This window comes from Suricata suricatta, chromosome 8 (genome assembly GCF_006229205.1).
Source record: "Suricata suricatta isolate VVHF042 chromosome 8, meerkat_22Aug2017_6uvM2_HiC, whole genome shotgun sequence".
Lineage (NCBI taxonomy): Eukaryota > Metazoa > Chordata > Mammalia > Carnivora > Herpestidae > Suricata > Suricata suricatta.
The window spans coordinates 127,541,460-127,561,286 of NC_043707.1; positions in this window are offsets into that span (position 1 = coordinate 127,541,460).

The following is a 19,827-nucleotide window of genomic DNA, read 5'->3' on the forward strand; positions in this document are numbered from 1 at the left end:
GGGGACAACACCCCTCTCCTGCTGGGCACCGTGAGCAGAGGCTGTGTGGAGGGAGCGGCCTCTGTGAGGTCTGGCTTCCTTGCTCCCTGGCCCGAAGCCCAGGCCGCCCACTGCCCACCCTCTGGCTGTGTGGGTGCCACCCCTGGGGGCAGTTTCCATCCCCAGGGCCCTCTAACCAGCAGCCACACAGAGTGGGACATTATCGTGAGAGCCCTCCACGCCTCACACACTCACACTCACGCCCAGACACGCACACAACTCACACCCCCATGTCTACTGTACATAGAAAGAGAGGAAACAGGGAACACACTTGACACACATTCACCCACCTCACACACTGCACACTCGTGCAAGGTGCACACTCACACTTGCCTATACCCACTGCATATGTTTGCACACGCTCACACACACCCATGATAAATTCACACACAGAGGCCCGCTGTCACACACACAGTCACACCCACCCACAGATACCTCACACGCTCACACGCCTCACACCCACTGGCAGATCCACACACACACCCACACGCACACATTCACACATGCAGTGCCCACCGTAAACCCAGGAAGCCAAGGCCACGTCCACACTTGCGCTCCAAGCAGAACAAAGTAAGTCAGGCAGAACCTCTACTGGCCAGCAGTTTGGGCTGGACTCAGACTCTTGCTTCTTCAACGCTCCCTTCAGCAGTCAAGTTCAGCCAGCCATTTCTCACACCTGGCCACATTTACCCTTAGTTTACCTGTAGTTCTTTCTTTTCCCCAGAGCAGGCCGTGCGATTTGAAACAGGCCGGCTGAGAAGTCAATGACACGTTTAGCACCCCCCCTTCCAGCTCTCTGAGGCACCTGCCGCCACAACACCTGTGATGGGGTCACATCTGTGTCAGGAGCCTCAGCTGTCCCAGATCGGTGTGCCCGGGGGCACCAGCTCTGGAAAAGAAGCCCCCAGACCTTCCTTAATGACTTCTCATGCACCTGCACAGACGGCCCTGCTACGCGCACACACACACACACACACACACACACACACACAGATACATGCGTATATCCACACACAAACGCATTAGCTCTTGTCTAAGGTACACATGTACACAAACACACACTCCTATCTACACAAACAGGCGGGTTTCCCCGGCGTTTCCAGACACCCAGCAAACACTACCGTTTTACGACGCGTGCTCAGCTCTGGGCCCTGCCGCCTTGGAGGCTCGTAAACGCCTTGGTGCATTCAGGGCTGGCCCGAGGTACAAACTGACCCACGTCAGTGAGGGCTTGACAGGGGCTGAGTGGGGACGCGGAGGCCCAGAGGGAGGGAGGACAGGCCCACGGCCTTGCTGCCAATCCGTGCATGGAGAACCCCAATGCCCAGGGGCACAGGAAAGAGTGAAGGCGGGGGAGAGAGGAGTCTCCCCAGAGACTTTACTCACCGCTGCCGGCCAGGACGACCATGGTGAAGAATTTCTTCATACCCAGGCTGGATCTGAGGGAGGAGACAATCCAAGCCTTGAGTCTGTCCCTTCCGCTCTCCTGCAGCTCCCTTCTATGGCCTCGACAATGCCACCCCCCAGGGTCCCTGCTCCCGCTCCCGAGCTCTGTGATGTGCTCCTGCAACGCCTGAACGAACAGTCCCCAGGATGGCAGAGCCTGGAGGCACCAGGAGCCCCCTTCCTTCTTACCCTGAGTGAGCAGGCTTCTGAGACAGGAAACTCACGGCCTCATGCAGTCGGGCCACTGTCACAGATCAGAACCAGGCCCCTCTCCATAGGCACTCCAGGAAGTCACATGACCCAACCTGGTGGCTGGGTCTGGCCCTTGGAGCCAAGAGACCTGGGTCCCTAGGTTCTAGTCCTGGCTCTTCTTCCAAAATGCCGTGTGACCTCAGGTAAATCCCTTAGCCTCTCTGGGCTTTAAGTGCCTCATGAGGATTGACTGAATGATCCCTCAGGCCTTCTGGTGCTGAGAACGCACTGAAGTATCTCAGCCCTCACTGGGAGACTTAGAGATCTCCCTTTGGAGGTGTGGATTCTAGGAGCCCTTCCCCGACCCCATCCCTGCTCCTTTCCGTGGAGGATTCCGTCCCAGGGTAGCAGGCACATACCTTGAGCTTCTCCAAAGAGAAGAGGCCCTAAGACTTGGGCCCCTCCACCCGGAGGGGTGCCTAACCAGCACCTTCTTCCTCAACACTTTGGGGTTGGCCTGTGCCCCATCTGCCATGGTCGTTGTTCTGGGGTTCCAGCGACATAGGGCTCGTAAGGTCCGCGATCACGCTGAAGACTCCAGGGAGCAGGCCCCAGTGTCACACTGCCACACGCAGGCTGGCAGGGTAGTGCCGGGGCAGTGCCCCTGGGTGGGAGGCAGGTGACACATGCCCTAGAAAAAGGAGTCTCCACCTCCTCCCTCCCACAGCCCCCGCCCTGCCCACGGCTGCCGGTCCAGTCCCCGCCCCCAGCGCACCTGCAGGTGGCGGTTTCCGCACCTGACCGGGAGCCAGCCCCTCCCTGCACATCTGGAAGGAAATTCGCCCAAAGGTCTCTCTTGGTTCCCACCCAAAAGGATGTGAAACAAAACATGATTCAGTCACATTTGTAACCAAACAGCACTGTGAGCTTGACTCCAGGGGGCCTCCGAGAGGCGTGGGACCGCTACCGGGAGGGGAGTTTTGCAGTGGGGGACAGAGGCTGTGCTCAACTCCAGATACAGCAGAAGAGGGGAGTTTGTAGCCAAGGAGCGGGAGGGGGGTCCGCAGATGGAAAATTACTACGGGGGGGGGGGTGGTAAGAGGGTTCCGGCCAAAGCCACCTCGTGGGACTCTGTCCGGCCGGAGGCAGGCCAGACGTCACTGGGTGGGCGGGGGAAGAGGAACCCATCGGACCTCAGAGGCGGTCAGATACGGAGGATGAGGCCTCCTGGCTGAGCCGGCTCCACGGGGTTCGTGCAGGGAACACAGGAAAGCGCAGGATGGACCCAGGAGTCCGAAAGCCCGCGCATCTTTGAAAAAGAGCTCAAGGGAAGCCCTAGCAGGGTTTGGTTAAAGAGACAGGAGCCCAGGACATCCGTCCGGAGCTGGAGGGACCTTAGTCCAGCATCTGCAGAGAACTCGCTACCCGCATCTGCAAGCACGTTGGCGCTCACACCGGGCTGAGACTGGAGGAGGCTCCCAGCTCCCAGCTCCCAGCCGGAAGGGCGAACTCGTCTGCTCCCGGAGCGGGGCCTCTCTGCCACGGCACCACTGCAGCCCACGGCCCGGCACCTCTCCGTGGCGGAGGTCATGGTAGCCATCCGGGGTTTTGAGCAGCATCACCTCCATCACTAGACCCAGTAGGAGCCCCTCCCCACACTCCTCTCCTCTAGCCAACAAGTTGTAACAACCAGAAATGTCTCTAGACATTTCTAGACATGACCTTGTGGTGCATAGGCAGCTCTGGTTGTAAGTCTGGTGGCCTGTGAGTCACGGCCAGGTGCCCCTTGCCAGGGTGGTCTTGGAGGGGGGTGGACAGGAGAGCAGAGTGGGGCTGGAGCCCCGGAGCCCCTGGAGGTTTGGGCAGTTGTACCCATAGGGTTCCCACGCCAGCACCCCTGCCTCTTGGCTCTGAGTGCCCGGCAGGAGGGAGCCCGCACCTGGCCTCTGAGTTCTCAGCTGTAGAATGGCCAAAACCAGGCCAAGGACCATGCTAACAGATGACGCTGTCGAGCAGACCAGGGAAAGGGAGAGAGAAGAGTGCTCTTGGAAATTAACCCCAAACAACCGCCCCCCTCCCTGCCTTCACATCTGCCCAGTGTCCCCAGACTTGCTGACAAGGGACAGAAGTAATCCCCTGAGGCTTCCCTTCCTACCCTCATCCACCTCCCCCTTCCGGCTCTACCAAACCAAGCGGCTGTCATTCCACCCTCTCCCAGCCTCCACTTTTCCTCTCCCAACATCCTCCCTATGGATCCTGGGCCTCCTCTTTCCCAGGAAGTTACCCTACAACATCCCCACCGCATCCCTGCACGGGAGGTGGGAACTGGCACTTGCTTACCCTGTCCCTTGTAGGTACCTGCCCGTGTTTTGGTTTGTGGATCGTGACACTTCACTCAGACTGGGAATCCCAGAGAAAAAAACACTATAATTTTATCCCAAAGCTGGGGGGTTCCCTGTGGAATGGAGGCCGTGTCCACCCCAGCAGACAGGGAGCTCCCTGAGGACCAAGAGAGAAAGGAGGATGAGGCTGGTCGGTCTTCACACGTCTGTACAAGGCTTGGCTTCAGTGTTGGCTTTGATTTGTGCAAACACTTCTTAATGATATCACTCACCGCAAAGGAGGGAGAACCTGAAAGTAAGGTATAGTCCACACTCTGAAGACACAGCCTCCAACCTGCCGATCTATGCCGAGAGGCCACAGCCAGGGGAGGGGCCCCCGAGAAACTCTGAACTGCCTTTCTGCCATTTTCTCATCTCACATCCCACCGGCTGTGCTGGTTGGGCTGTTCTCCAGAGACTAGAGAAAGGGGGGATGGGTTCTTCCCTCCCTCACCTCCCCTTGAGCACAGGGTGTTCAACACGAGGAGTCAATAATAAACTGGCTGACCCAGTAATTCCACTTCTAAGCCTGTAAACCAAGATGCACACCTGAGTTGCTCCCAGCGACAGATGCAGAAGGTGCTGACTCTGGCGTTCTTTGTCATGCTCCCTCCACAGCCGAGCGACCGAAGTTAGGGGATGAGTTAAGCAACGTGCTGAACATCATCTGTGATCATATCTTCATAGATCTGATGATACATAAAAAAAAAAAAAAAAACAAAAACCCTGGACATTAAGGCTGATGGCGATTTTGTACAATAATGGGGGTGGGGGACAGAAGGAAGTAAGGAAGTTGGTGTGCCCATGTTAAAAATCATCTGGAAGAGTATATAGCAAAACATGAGTAATGGCTATTTTTGTATAGTAGGGTAACTGGTGGTTTTATTTTTGACTTGTATTTTTTTCTTAAAATGAATTTAAGCCAATACATTCAATAACCAAGATGGAATGGCCAACTGGAAATAGCCCTATATCTATTAAAGAAATTGAGTATGTAGATTAAAGCATTTTCATAAATAAGCTCCAGGTTCAGATGACTCCACTGGTAAATCTGACCAAATACTTAAAGAAGAAATAATACTGGTTGTATTAGATTGCTAGTGCTACCATAACACACTACTATGGACTGAGTGGCTTACATTTCTGGTAAACAGAAATTTATCTTCTTACAGCTCTAGAGGTTGCCGTCCAAGATCAAGGCATTGGGAGGCTTGGTTTCTTTCTGTGGGTCTCTCTCCTTGACTTACAGATCGCCATCTTCTTCCTGGACCCTCATGGTCTTTCCTCTGTAATGTTCATCCCTCTTGTCTATGTGCCCAAATCTCCTCTTATAAAGATGCCAGTCCACTTGGATTAGGGACCGCCCTAATGACTCATTGTAACTTAATGACCCCTTTAAAGTCATATCTCCAAATACAGTCCTATTCTAAGATACTGTGGAAGACACAATTCAGCTCATAACACCAATTATTAATAAATTCCTCCAGAAAATTTAAGTGCTTCTACCTAACTCATTCTAGTAAACCACCATTATTCTGATATTAGAACCAGATAAAGACATTACAGGAAAACAAAACTACAGATTAATATCCCTCATGAACACTGATGCAGAAATTCTTAACAAAATGTTACATAAGATTGTAAACAACCAAGGTTCCCAAGAATGTGATGCAATATTTCTTTACATTTATTCTAAAGAGATATTCTAAATGTGGGAGATCCTCCAAATATTGGGGAAACTATGGACAAGAAGATGGAGGTAACAAGTCAGGGTGTCTGCAACATTAATAACTGTTGTGGAGACTCAGTAGCAATTGGAGAAAAAACAATTTTTAAGTTTATTTATTTATTTTTGAAAGAGACACAGAGAATGTGAGGAAAAGAAGGGCAGGGCAGAGAGAAAGGGAGGGAGGGAGAATTCCAAGTAGGCTCTGCACGGTCAGTGCACAGAGCCTGACCCAGGGCTTGAACTCACAAAACTGTGAGGTCATGACCTGAGCCAGAATTAAGAGTTGGATGCTCAACCATCCAAGCGCCTCAACAGTGAGAAAATTATTGATGTGAAGTAAAGAATATAGCAGGAACAAAACTACACATAAATACCAATTGTAATCAAGTTTAAACATGCTAATGAAGGGGCACAGGTGGCTCAGATCATTGAGTGTCCGATCCTGGCCCAGGTCATGATCTCTTGGTTCCTGGGTTCAAGCCCCGCATCTGACTTTGTGCTGACAGCTTAGAGCCCAGAGCCTGTTTCAGATTCTTTGTCTCCCTACCTTTCTGCCCCTCTCCAACTCTCACTTTGTCTCTCTCCCTCTCTCTCAAAAATAAACATTAAAAAATATTTTAAACATGCTAATGAAAAACAAATTGTTAGCTAAGAATCTAACAATATAAAAAAGGAAAATAAGGGTGCCTGGGTGGCTCCGTCGGTTAAGTGTCTGACTTCAGCTCAGGTCATGATCTCATGGTCTGTGAGTTCGAGCCTCATGTTGGGCTCTGCTGACAGCTCAGAGCCTGGAGCCTGCTTCATATTCTGTGTCTCCCTCTCTCTCTGTCTCTCAAAATTTAAATAAACATTAAAAATTAAAGTAAAAATAAAATAAAAAAGGAAAATATAGTGTGAGCAAGTGGGGTTTATCCCAGAAATGAAAGGTTGGCTTTACATTAAAAATCAATCAATGTAGTAGACCATATTAATATACTAAAGAAGAAAAACTATATGATCTTCGTAATAAATGCAAAGAAACAACCCATTTAACAAAATCTGACATCTATTCCTGATTTTTAAAAAAACTATCAGCAAACTGAAATAGAAGAGAAATTTTGTGAGCCTGGAAAAGAGCATCTACAAAAACTTTGCAGCTAACATCATACTTAACGGTGAATGACTGCTTTCCCCCCGAAGATTAGGAACAAAGCAAGGACATCTAGGATATCTACTCTCACCACTTCTACTCAACAGTGTAGAGTGATTTTAGCCAGGCAAGAAAACAAATAAAAGACATTCATTTGGAAGGGAAGAAGTCTGATTGTCTCTACTGGCATAAACATGATAGTCCATGTAAAAAATATTGTAGAATTTTCAAAAAGGAACTAGAGGTAATAAATGAGTTTAGCAGGTTACATAAAAAAAGATGAAAATATAAGAAAATTAATTGTACCTCTATATATTAACAATGAATAACTGGAAATTTAAAAATACATTTATAATAATATCCCCAAATATTAAATATTTAGAAATAAGTTTGAGAAAATACATGGAAGAAATGTATATGAAAAATTATAAAACGATGTTCAGGGACATCAAGGAAGACCAAAATAAATGCAGGGATATACCATGTTCATGGATTAGAAGATTGCATGTTGTTAAGATCTCCCATTTGCTCTATAGAGTCAATACACTCCCAATTAAAATCCTACAGACTTTTCTTATAGAAATTGACATGCTGTGGGGAGCCTGGGTGGATCAGTCAGTTAAGCCTCTGACTTTGGCTTAGGTCATGATCCCATGTGTGTTCAAGTGCTGCGTCGGGCTCTGCTGACAGCTCAGCATGCAGCCTGCTTCAGATTCTGTGTCTCCTCTCTCTCTCTCTGCCTCTCCCCCTCTCATACTCTGTCTCTCTCTCTCTCAAAATAAATAAATTAAAAGAAAAGAAATTGACAGGCTTATCCAAAAATTCATATGGAAATGGAAAAAAAGCCTAGAATATCAAATCAACTTTGAAAAGAAGAACAAAGTTGCTGGACTTACATTATCTGGTTTTAAGCCTTATAGCATCACTGCTATCAACACAGTGTGCAGTGGTATAAAGGTAGACAAAGAGACCAACGGAACAAAACAGATGATGCAGAATTAGACCTACGTATTTATGGAAATTTTATTTTTGACAAAGATGCAAAGTTAACTCCATGGAGGAAGAATAGATTTTCAGTAATGATGCTAGGACAATTGATTATCAATGAGGGGGAGCGGGGAAACAGAAGGAAGATGGAAAGATGGAAGGAAGGAAGAGAGAGAGAAAGAGAGAGAGAGAGTGAGAAAGCAAGCAAGTAAGCAGGAAAAGAGGGAGAGAGGGAGGGAGAAAGAGAAAAGACTTTCCATCCATACCTCTCATCGTATACAAAAACTCCCTGGAATGGATCATAGTCCAATGAGGTGCCAAGACTATTCAATAAGGAAAGTCTTCCACAAATGGTCCTGGGATAACTGGACATCCACATGCAAAAGAATGGAGTTGGATTCTTTCCTCACATCATACACGGAGGCTAACTCCAAATGGATGATAGATCTAAAAAGAATGGTTAAAACTATAAAACCCTTAGAAGAAAATATAGGATTAAACCTATGTGACTTTGGGTTAGGTGATGTTGTTTTAGAAACTGCAACAAAAAAAAAAGGAAAAAAAAAGAAAGAAAGAAACTGCAGCAAAAGCACAAGTATAAAAAAAGATAAATTGAACTTCATTAAACTTTAAAACTTTTTCCTGCAAACTATACTATCAAGAAAGGAAAAGGAAAACCCACAGAATGGGAGAAAATATGTGCACATTATATATCTAATAAGGGACTTGTGTCCAGAATATATAAAGAACTCTTACACCTAAACAATGAAAAGATAACAATCAAATTTGAAAATAGGCAAAGGAGGGGCCCTTGGGTGGCTCAGTCGGTTAAGCATCCGACTTCAGCTCAGGTCATGATTGCAGTTTGTGGGTTTGAGCTTCACGTTGGGCTCTGTGCTGACCACTAGCTCAGAGCCTGGAGCCTGTCTTCAGATTCTGTGTCTTCTCTCTCTGGCCCTCCCCTGCTCACGCTGTCTCTCTCTCTCTCTCAAAAATAAAAACATTAAAAAAAAAAAAGAAAATAGGCAAAGGATTTGAATAGACATTTCTCCAAGGAAGATAAACAAATGGCCAATAATCACATGAAAAGATGCTCAACATCATTAGGCAGTAAGGAAATGCATATAAAAACCATAATATGATACTGCTTCATGTCCCCTAAGATGGCTATAATAAAAAGACAAAAGGGTGTTTGGGTGGCACAGTCCCACTCTTGATTTCGATTCAGGTCATGATCTCACAGGCTCATGTGATAAGAGCCCTTACTGCATGGAGCCTGCTTGGGATTCTCTCCCTCCCTTTCTCTCTGCCCCTCCTGCACTCACTCACTCATGTGCGTGCTCTCTCTCTCTCTCAAAATAAATAGAGAAACTTAAAAAAAAAAAAAGACAAAAAGCATTGGTGAGGACCTGGCGAAATTGGAATCCATGTACGTTGCCTGTGGGAATGTGAAACAGTGCAGCCACTTTAGGAAACTCTTCGGCAGTTCCTCAAAGCAGTAAACATGGAGTCTTGTGACCAAACAGTCCATTCCTTGGTGTGCACCTGAGAGAAATGAAAACATACATCCACACATGCAAACTGCACACAGATGCTCACAGCAGCATTCTCTGTCATAACCAAAAAGTAGAAAAAAACCCAATATTCATCAGCTGATGAACAGACACATAAAATATGGCATATCTCTACTACGGAATACTATCCAGCAATTAAAAGAAGCAAAATATTGATCCATGCTATAACATGGATGAATCTTGAAAATATTATGTGAAACTAAAGAAGCTAATTACAAAAGGCCACATATTATATGATTCCATTTACATGAAATGCCCAGAAGAGGCCAATCTATAGAGATAGAAAGTAGATTGGTAGCTGCCTAGGGCAAGGGAGAGGGAGCAAATGAGTAGGATTTCTTTGCGTGGTGTGGAAAATTAGATTGTAGTGATGGTTGCAGAATTGTGGATATACAAAAAAAAAAAAAGCCCACATTGAATTATATACTTGAAATAAATGAATGGTATGGTATGCAAATTATATTTTAATAAAGCTATTTTTTAATGGATCATATTCAGCTTTTGAAAGGAAGGAAATTCTGATACATACCATCTGGATAAACCTTGAGGACATTATGTTAGATAAAATAAAACAGTTCTAAAAAGGACAAATACTGTGTGACTCTACTTATATGGGGTCCCTGGAGTAGCCAGATTCATAGACAGAGAGTCGGATGTTAGTGGCCGGGACTGGCGAGAGGAAGGGACGGGGAGTTAGCGCTTGATGGGTGCGGAGTTCATTCTGCAAGATGAAAAGCATTCAGCGGACGGACGTTGGTGATGACACCACTAACCTGGACACTCAGAATGGCAGGAGGATAATGAGATGCTAGTTTGTACATTTTACCAAAATTTTAAAAATAAATATTAAAAAAGTGCATCATAGAGTTAGATGTAAAACTTAAGCTTATAAAATTGCTAGCAGAACATACAGGAGAAAATCTTTGTGTCAGAGAGAAGTCAGATTTCTTTTTATTTTTATTTTTTTTATTTTTTTGAGAGACAGAAAGAGACAGCTCGAACAGGGGACGGTGAGAGAAAGAGGGAGATACAGAATCTGAAGCAGGCTCCAGGCTCTGAGCTGTCAGACTAAGCCACCCAGGCACCCTAAGTCATATTTCTTAGTATAGCACAAAAAGCACAAGAGAAAATGGGGCACCTGGGTGGCTTAGTGGGTTAAGCGTCCGGCTTTGGCTCTCAGGTCATGATCTCATGGTTTGTGGGTTTGAACCCCGTGTCAGGCTCTGGGCTGACAGCTAGCTCAGAGCCTGGAGACTGCTTCAGATTCTGTCTCCCTCTCTCTCTGACCTTCCCCTGCTCACTCTGTCTCTCAAAAAAATAAATAAAAAGCATTTTTTAAAAAAGCACAAGAGAGAAGAGGAAAACACAACAAATTGAACTTCATGAAAATTAAACTTCTGCTTTTTAAAAGAGTCTGTTAAGATGATGGAAAGACAAATCACAGACCAGAAGGAAATGTTTGCAAATATCTGACAAGGGTCTTGTATCCAGAATATATAAAGAGCTCTCAAAACTCACTAATAATACAATTTTTTAATGAGTAGAAGATTGGCACAGACTTCACCAAATTAGTTGGCAAGTTAGCATATAGGAAAGGTGCCCAGTGGGGCGCCTGGGTGGCTCAGTTAGTCATCTGATTCTTGACACCACCTCAGGTCTTGATCTCAGGGTCATGAGTTCAAGCCCCACATTGAGCTCCATGTAGAGTCTTCTTAAAAAAATATTAACAAAATAATAATAATTAAAAGGTTTTTGAACCATACTATGTAACAAAATAAATATAATGAACATCGTGTAAAAAAATAAAAACAAAATAAAAGGTGCTCAGTATCATTAGCCATTAGGAAAATGAAAGTTAATACCACATAAAATTCGACTACACATTTATTAGAGCGCCTAAAATTTAGAAGACTAACCATACCAAATTCTGGTGATGAAGTGAAGCAACAAGAACCCTCACATACTTGCCGCAGGAATGTAAGATGGTAGAGCCACTTGAAAACAGTTGGGCGATTTCTTATAAAGTTAAACATACACCTACCACCACATGACCTGGTCATGCCACCCTTTCCCCCTGAGATCAGGAACACGACAGGGGTGTCCACTCTCACCACTGTTGTTTAACACAGTGCTGGAAGTCCTAGCATCAGCAATCAGACAACAAAAGAAAATAACAGGCATCAGAAATGGCAAAGATGAAGTCAAACTCACTTTTCGCCGATGACACAATACTCTACATGGAAAACCCGTCCGACTCCACCAAAAGCCTTCTAGAACTGATCCATGAATTCAGCAAAGTCGCAGGGTACAAAATCAATGTACAGAAATTGGTTGCATTTTTGTACACCAATAATGAAGCAACTGAAAGAGAAATCAAGAAACTGATCCCATTCACAATTGCACAAAAACCCATAAAATACCTAGGAATAAACCTAACCAAAGATGTAAAAGACCTGTACGATGAAAACTATAGAAAACTTATGAAAGAAATTGAAGAAGACAGAAAGAAATGGAAAAACATTCGTGCTCATGGATCAGAAGAATAAACATTGTGAAAATGTCATTATTACCCAAAGCAATCTACATATTCAATGCAATTCCAATCAAAATGGCACCAGTGTTTTTCTCAAAGCTAGAACAAACTATCCTAAAGTTCTTATGGAACCACAAAAGACCCCGAATAGCCAAAGTCATATTGAAGAAGAAAACCAAAACGGGAAGCATCACAATCCCAGACTTTAGCCTCTACTACAAAGCTGTCATCATCAAGACAGTATGGTATTGGCACAAAAACAGACACACAGACCAATGGAATAGAATAGAGAGCCCAGAACTGGACCCACAAGTGTATAGCCAATTAATCTTTGACAAAGCAGGGAAGAGTATACGATGGATTTTTTAAAGTTGTTTAAATGTTTTTAATTATTTTTGAGAGAGAGAGAGACAGAGACAGAGCACAAGCAGGGGAGGAGCAGAGAGAGAGGGAGACACCAAATCTGAAGCAGGCTCCAGGCTCTGAGCTGTCAGCACAGAGCCTGACTCAGGGCTCGAACTTTATAATCGTGAGATCATGGCCTGAGCCCAACCAACTGAGCAACCCAGGTGTCCCCTACCTTTGGTTTTTACCCAAGAGGAAAGGAAGCATGTGTCAAAGATGGACACACAAATGTTCACAGCAGCTTTGTTGGTAAGAGCCAACATTATAAACGATCCATCATTTGGAAAAGTAGACGAGCTGTGGCACGGGGACCTCCCAGCAACTACGAGGAGGGGACCCCGTTACACGGGGCAGCACCACCTCAAGGGCGACCCGAAGGAACTCTTCTGGGGAATGGAAATGTTTCGTGTGGCGACTGGGGAAATGGTTCTACAGTCAAAACTCTGAACTTGAGGGGCGCCTGGGTGGCCCAGTCCGTTGAGCATCCGGACGACTTCGGCTCAGGTCTTGATCTCCCGGCTCCAGAGTTCAAGCCCCGGCATCGGGCTCTGTGCCGACAGCTGGGAGCCTGAAGCCCGCTTCCGATTCTGTGTGTGTGTCTCTCTCTGCCTCTATCCCGCTCATACTGTCTCTCTCTCTCTCTCAAAAATAAATAAACATTAAAAATGTTTTTAAATCACTGAACTTGGAGTATTTTATTGGTACATTTTGTTTTATGTAAATCATACCTCAATAAAGTTGATTTGAAGAGAAACAAAAAACGTTTATGAGAAAAACCTATGGCTTCTACTTTCAGAACAAAAATGTTTTCTGTATCCGTATCTATAATGATTGTTTGTCAAATCATTCCTGATCATTAAGCAGTTGACTGGGGAGGAGTGAAGCATCAAAGGACACTGTTCCCATTTTATGGAGGCGGAAACTGAGGCCGTGAACTGGAAAGCCATGTGTCTCAGCCTGGTGAGTCACAGAAGGCCCGTCTACAGGCAGCATCCCCAGGACCAGGCCCATCCCTCACATCAGATCCTGTACTGCAGGCATGGTCTGCGTGTACCCCAGGGGAGGCAAGCAGAAGAAAGAGGGCAGTGACTGACAGCCGCTCACCTCCTCCGGGAAGCCTACCTGTGCATCTATTATTTTCTCTGGGCTCTCTCTCTCTCTCTTTTTTAAGTTTATTTTATTTATTTTGAGAGAGAGAGAGAGAGAGAGAGAGAGAGAGAGGAAGTATGAGTCAGGGAGGGGCAGAGACAGAGAATCCCAAGCAGGCTCCGCACTGTCAGCCCAGAGCCCCACTTGGGCATCAAACCCACAAGCGATGAGATCATGACCTGAACCAAGCCTGGACACTTAACCAACTGAGTCACTCAGGTGCCCCTCTCTGGGCCCTCCTAACATCTGCATTATCTTGCTCAGGCTGCCGTGACCACGTCCCACAGACTGGGTGGCTTAAACAATGCACGCTTATTTTCTCCCGCTGCTGGAGGCTGGAAGTTGCAGATCAAGATGTCAGCAAGGCGGTTTCCTTCTGAGGCCTTTCTTCCTGGCTGGCAGATGGCTGTCTCCTCACGTCCTCACGTGGTTGTCCCTCTCTGTCTATGTCCCAACCTCCTCTTGTTAGAAGGACACAAGTCATATTGGATTAGAACCCACCTGAAGGATCTCATTTTAACTTAATTACATCTTTAAAGACTCTCCAAATTTGAAGACCTTCCGAGGTACGGGGGGCTAGGATTTCGACAGATACATTGGGGACGGGGGTCTTACGCAATTCAACCCATAGCAACACCCGTTGGGCACATCGTCCACGGCTACAGCCAATTAGGAAAAACCAGATTTGGGAGTGACATTGGGTCTGGTCAGTCTTCCTCTTGAGAAGAGATTTGACCTTGGGAAGCTCCACTGACCCCCTCTGTCAGTGCGGCAAATAGTATCACCTTATAAACTGTGCTCTGACGAGGAAGTGAGAGCAAAGACCCTGCAAGGCATCGTGTCACTTCCCGCAGAGTTAACGGTGTGTCCCTCTGGACCAGCCCTTCCACCGGGGCTCCAGGAGGCTGTCATATTACCAGTAAGAAATGCCTCCGGCTTGTTATCCAGTCTCCTGAGCCCCCATCTCCCAAATAAAGTCTTGCTGTTAATTCTTGGAGTCTCTGTAGGAGCCTTGGAAGCCCCAGGGTTTTCCTAGTCTTCTCCTCGGCGTGTGACCCCATGTGACCGCCACAGCTGTTCCTGGAGGCCTCAGCACCCCAAAGCTGCAGGCTCTCAGATGCCCCGTGGGGCCGCCCTACCTTCCAGCCTCAGAGCCACACTGTGCTCCGCGCAGAGGAGGGGCCATGCCCCCAGCCCCACGCTGTGCCATGTTTGTCCCCTCTGTCCCCTGTGCCCTGCCCGGGGACTGTAGCCTCCGCCTGGAGCTTCCACATGGTCCTCTCCGCTGGGCTTTGGCCAAATCCACCCAACATATATCCTGGTGTCCACGGTCATCACCCCATTCTGACTCTTCAGGCAGACCTACCCACCTCCATGCAAATCAACTCACGCAAATCGGTGCGAGGCGCCCATGCGCACCCAGATGGGGTGGGGGATGGGGGCGCCAGGGGTCCCCACAGCGTGTATTCCAACCAGCTCAAAAGTGTCTGGTTGCAGGGTGCCTGGGTGGCTCAGTCGGTTGAGCATCCGGCTTCAGCTCAGGTCATGATCTCATGGTTCGTAGGTTCGAGCCCCACGTTGGGCTCGGTGCTGACAGCTCAGAGCCTGGAGGCTGCTTCAGATTCTGTGTTCCCTCTCTCTCTGACCCTCCCCTGCTCCTGTCGTCTCTCTCTGTCTCTCAAAAATAAATAAGAAACATTTTTTAAAAATATCTGGTTGCTCTAGGGACATAGTAAGTTCCTAGCAGGGACCTGCCTTCCTCCTTCCTCTCTGCACGCAACGCAGCACACTGGGCCTGCTGGCGGCTAGCGCGTAGTAGGTGCTCAGGTAATGCCTGTTGCTTGAGATCATTTGCTGGCTTCCTGTGGGATTTCCTGGAAGTGTGGCATCTGCCTCCCATAAGCTAATATTAATAACAACGCTAACTGCCACTATTGAGTGCTTACAGTGTACAAGCCTAGCACTGGATATGCCCCATGTCTGGGAATCGTCACAAAAACCCTGATGAAGGGCCTTCTCATTTTCCTCATTCTCATTAACAGATGCGGGAACAGATGGGGAGTCGGGGCCACATCAGGCCTGTCTGACCCCAGTTCCTTCTCAGCACCCAGGGTCTGTGACCTTCCAGCTGTGGCCCTTGAGGAAGGCAGCAGGGGGAGGGCCTAGCCTGAGAATGGGAGAAACTTCCAGTAACGACCACTGAGAAGCTGCTGGCAGTGGGGATTTTGAGTGATTCTGAAAGTACGTTCCATGGCCACTAGTCTGAGCTTAGGTCACTCTGAGCGAACTGAGAGGCCAAAGTGGAAATCCCCTTCCTGTGTGTGACCAACTCCGCATCATTTAGAAATGAGAGAATCTGGGCCCGAGTCGTGTTGGGAGGTCAGTTTGCCCAGCCGCTTGCTGTGGTCAGGATTTTAGACTCTTTCCCTCTGGGAGGAGGGGTCACTTGGTGCCATACGTTTACTGATCACCAGCTGTGTGTTTGTGACCCCCATCATTCCAATAGTACTCGTGACAGCAAGCTGGCAGGGGATGAGTCATTGACCCCATTTTCCAGATTTAAAACCTGAGACTCAGAGAGATGAAGTAATGGAATCAAGGTAATGCCATTGCTAAAACAGAACTTGAAGCCACATGTGGCTGATATCAAAGCTGGGGTTTTCTTTCTAGTACATAAACTCAGTCCATAATCTGGAAGATATCTGATAATCTAGAAGAATATCAGATAATCTAGAAGAATATCTGATAACCTAAAAGATATTAGATAATCCAGAAGATACTGAAAATCTAGCAGATGTTGGATAATTGAGAAGAATATCAGATAATCCAGAAGATACCTCATAATCCAGAGGAATATTTGATAATCTAGAAAAATATCAGATAATCTAGAAGATACTGGATAATCTAGGGGCACCTGGGTGGCTCAGTCGGTTGGACGTCTGGCTTCGGCTCAGGTCATGATCTCGCAATTCGTGGGTTCGAGCCCTGCTTCGGGCTCTGTGCTGACAGATAGCTCAGAGCCTGGAGCCTGCTTCCGATTCTGTGTCTTCTCTCTCTCTCTCTCTCTCTATCTGACCCTCCCCTGCTCAAGCTGTCTCTCTCTGTCTCTCTCAAAAATAAAGAAAACATTTTTAAAAATGTAGAAGATACGTGATGTACTCCCTGCTGAAGTTTGAGCCCATTTAATGTCACCACCACCACCACCACCACCATCTCTCAAGTACATTGAAGTCTAACATATACACAGGGAAATACACAAGGCAAAAGTGGCTAGCTGCTGAATGAATGTCCACAGTGTGAGCACACCAGTATAAGCCACACCCAGCCGAAGAAACAGCACGAGCACGACCCTCAGCCCTCTTGGGAATGGCTCCCAGTCTCCAGGCCCCTCGGTCCTGGCTGGTGAAAGTGGTCACTCTCCCACAAAGGAATCTCGATCTCTCCCTCCCTTCTCGCCCTCTGCCTGCGCAGAGAACCAGAGACAAAGCTCGGAGCCTCTGGAGAAGAAGCTCCGCTATTTTGCCCTCAGCTGCAAACCTTCGGGGACCCTGGGCTTCCTGTCTAATACCCTCTGCAGGTCCCCGTGCACGGAATCCAGGCCATGGGACTGTCCCAGTGAATGGAGCTTTGCAGGGAGGGAGGGTGGAGGGGAGAACTCTATTACTGGCTGAAAGGACATGCTCTACCTCATGGGGGCACCTCTTAGGAGATGGGGTCCACTTCCTTCTCTTCTGCAGGGAGGTTGGAGCATCAGGTTTTCAGACTCTGCTAGCTCTCCTCATCTCTACCTCATCTGTGCAGGGAGGGCAAGAAAGTGTGGCCGAGCCCCTGGGTTTCTAACTTCTCTGAGCCCCTACTTTTCTCACCTGTAAAATGGGAACAGCAGGGGGCACCTGGGTGGCTCAGTTGGTTAAGCATCCAACTCTTGATTTCGGCTCAGGTCACCGTCTTGTAGTTCGTGGGATCCAGCCCCGAGTCAGGCTCTCCGCTGACAGTAAGGAGCCTGCTTGGGATTCTCTCTTTCCCTCTCTCCCTCTGCCCCTCCCGCCTCAAAATAAATAAACATTTTAAAAAATAAACAAAATGGGAATAAGCAGTATCTTCTTCATGGTGTGGCTGTGAAAATTAAGAGAGACAACAGCCCAGTGTCTGACACGGGGTAGAGACTTAGCTAGTGGTAACTATTCAAACAGAATTTGCCCTCCGGCATCTAAGCCCCTCCTACTCCTTTGCGCCCCAACCTGGAGATCTTGATGCATTGTGGCCCACCATCAAATGTTTTTCTTGCCATTTCCAGGCACGTAAAGCCCCACAGACTTGCTGATGCGTCCCGAGGAGCAGCTGCGCCTAACGGGCACTCGTATGTGCTGATGGAGGCAGGGTCCAGAGAGTTTCTAAATTCCCACAGACCTCACAGAGTGAAAGGGGCTCAAAGCCTCTCTCAGTTCCAACTCAGCAATTTCACTTCTGGGAATCTATTTTCAAGCAACTGCCCTTTAAACATAGAGGAGACTTTATCACCCCAGGGTTATCTATAATAATGAGCAGGGGTGAACTAAAAGTCGTCATCAAGAAAAAAGCAATCAATAGACACAGACCCAGAAATGACCCAATGATAGAATTAGTAGAGAAAGTCATTAAAACACTCACGATAACTATATTCAGTATGTTTAAGATAGAAGAAAGCTTGAGCAGGGTGAGTAGAAACATAGAAGATATTTTTTAAAAAAAACAAATCAAATTTCTAGAGAAACAAGGCCGCTCCCATGGAAGGAACAGTAGACAGGACTGCGGCAGATTTGACAATATGGATGGATTGTCCAGATATTTTCTCGTCCTCATCAGCGGTGATGGTGCCAATGAAGATGGTGGTGATGGGAATGACCATACCTGACGTCTGTTGACCTCCAGCTCCCGCCCAAGCCCTGTTCCCCCGCCATGGTGTTTAAAAATCCCTGTTCCCCCGCCATGGTGTTTAAAAATCCCCGCGACAGGCCTAGGAAGGAGGGGCAGTCATTGCCCCATTTTACACAGGAGGAAGCCGAAGACATGATGCTGAGGGGCTTGCTCCAGGTGAAGAAGGAGCGAAGCACCAGGAAGGCCAGCCTTCACCCAGGGGGCCTGGGTTTGAACATCATCTCCCACCCTCTCCTCCCCCTTGGAATGCAACACAGCCCTCACTGGGGTCGCTGTGGTGGCTTTCCTTCCGTGGGTGTGACTTGGTACAGTGTGCTGAATGCATGTGGCCTCCAAAGCCCACAGCAATCAGAGGAGGGAGGGACTGTTGTCCCCATATTGTCCCTATCTGCAAATGAGGAATGGAAGGCCCATGGAGGGAGGGTGATTGGCCCGGGGTCCCACAGGTGGTAAGAGAAGGAGCCAGAGTTTGAAGCAGGTCCCTCTGGCCCCAACCTAGCCTTTCGGGTGGGCCCTGGGGCCTCAGGGGGTGTTGGGACAGCTGGTTCTGAAGCCCCTTCAGAGAATCAATGTTGTGTTCCCTCACTGAGCCCCACATTGGGGCGTCACTTGTCGGGTCCCTTGCCCCAGCCAGCTGGGTGGTAAATCTTTGCGGGTCCGGTCCTGAGGGAGGGAGAGAGAAATAGGGCAGGAGGGAGATGCAGGGAGTGAGGCAAGACAAGCGTTTTCCGATCAAGCCCCCGTTTATTAAGAAAATAATCCACCTACATAGGATTTGGGGCGGGAAACTGACCCAAGTTGGTTGCCAGGTAACAGAGTCAAATGATAATTAGAAAAAGGGGAAACCGAAACTGAAACTCTGAACACAGCATCAAAAGGAGCGCCCAGACTTTTGTCTGTAATAATGGGCAGGGGAAGATTAGCACTGCATAAACCCGAATGTGGTTTGATCTTTTGTTCATTTTGGCTTTTTTCGTCTGGCTCAATATGACTGTCTCTGAATCCTGGACCAGGAAATGCACTCTCCTAGCCTCCAGATGTAAATCTTGTTTTTTTGGTTGCTCCCTGGAAAGCGATATGTCCTTGCCTGAGGTGGCCAAAACTCAGCAGCTCCCAACACATCAATAGCGTCTCTTCTCTCCTGTTAGGGAAAAAGCCTTCTGGAATCAACAAAGGGCCTGGGGTCCTGGCTACTTTTGCTCTTGCCCAAATGATAATGAGATCAGGGGAAGCTGGGACTCTGGGAGGTACCCACATGCCCCAACAGAAGGACTGTACAGTGAGGTCCCACATCGGGAAGAGTGTACGGGAATGACCACACATACACACGAGGGAGGCGTGTCAAA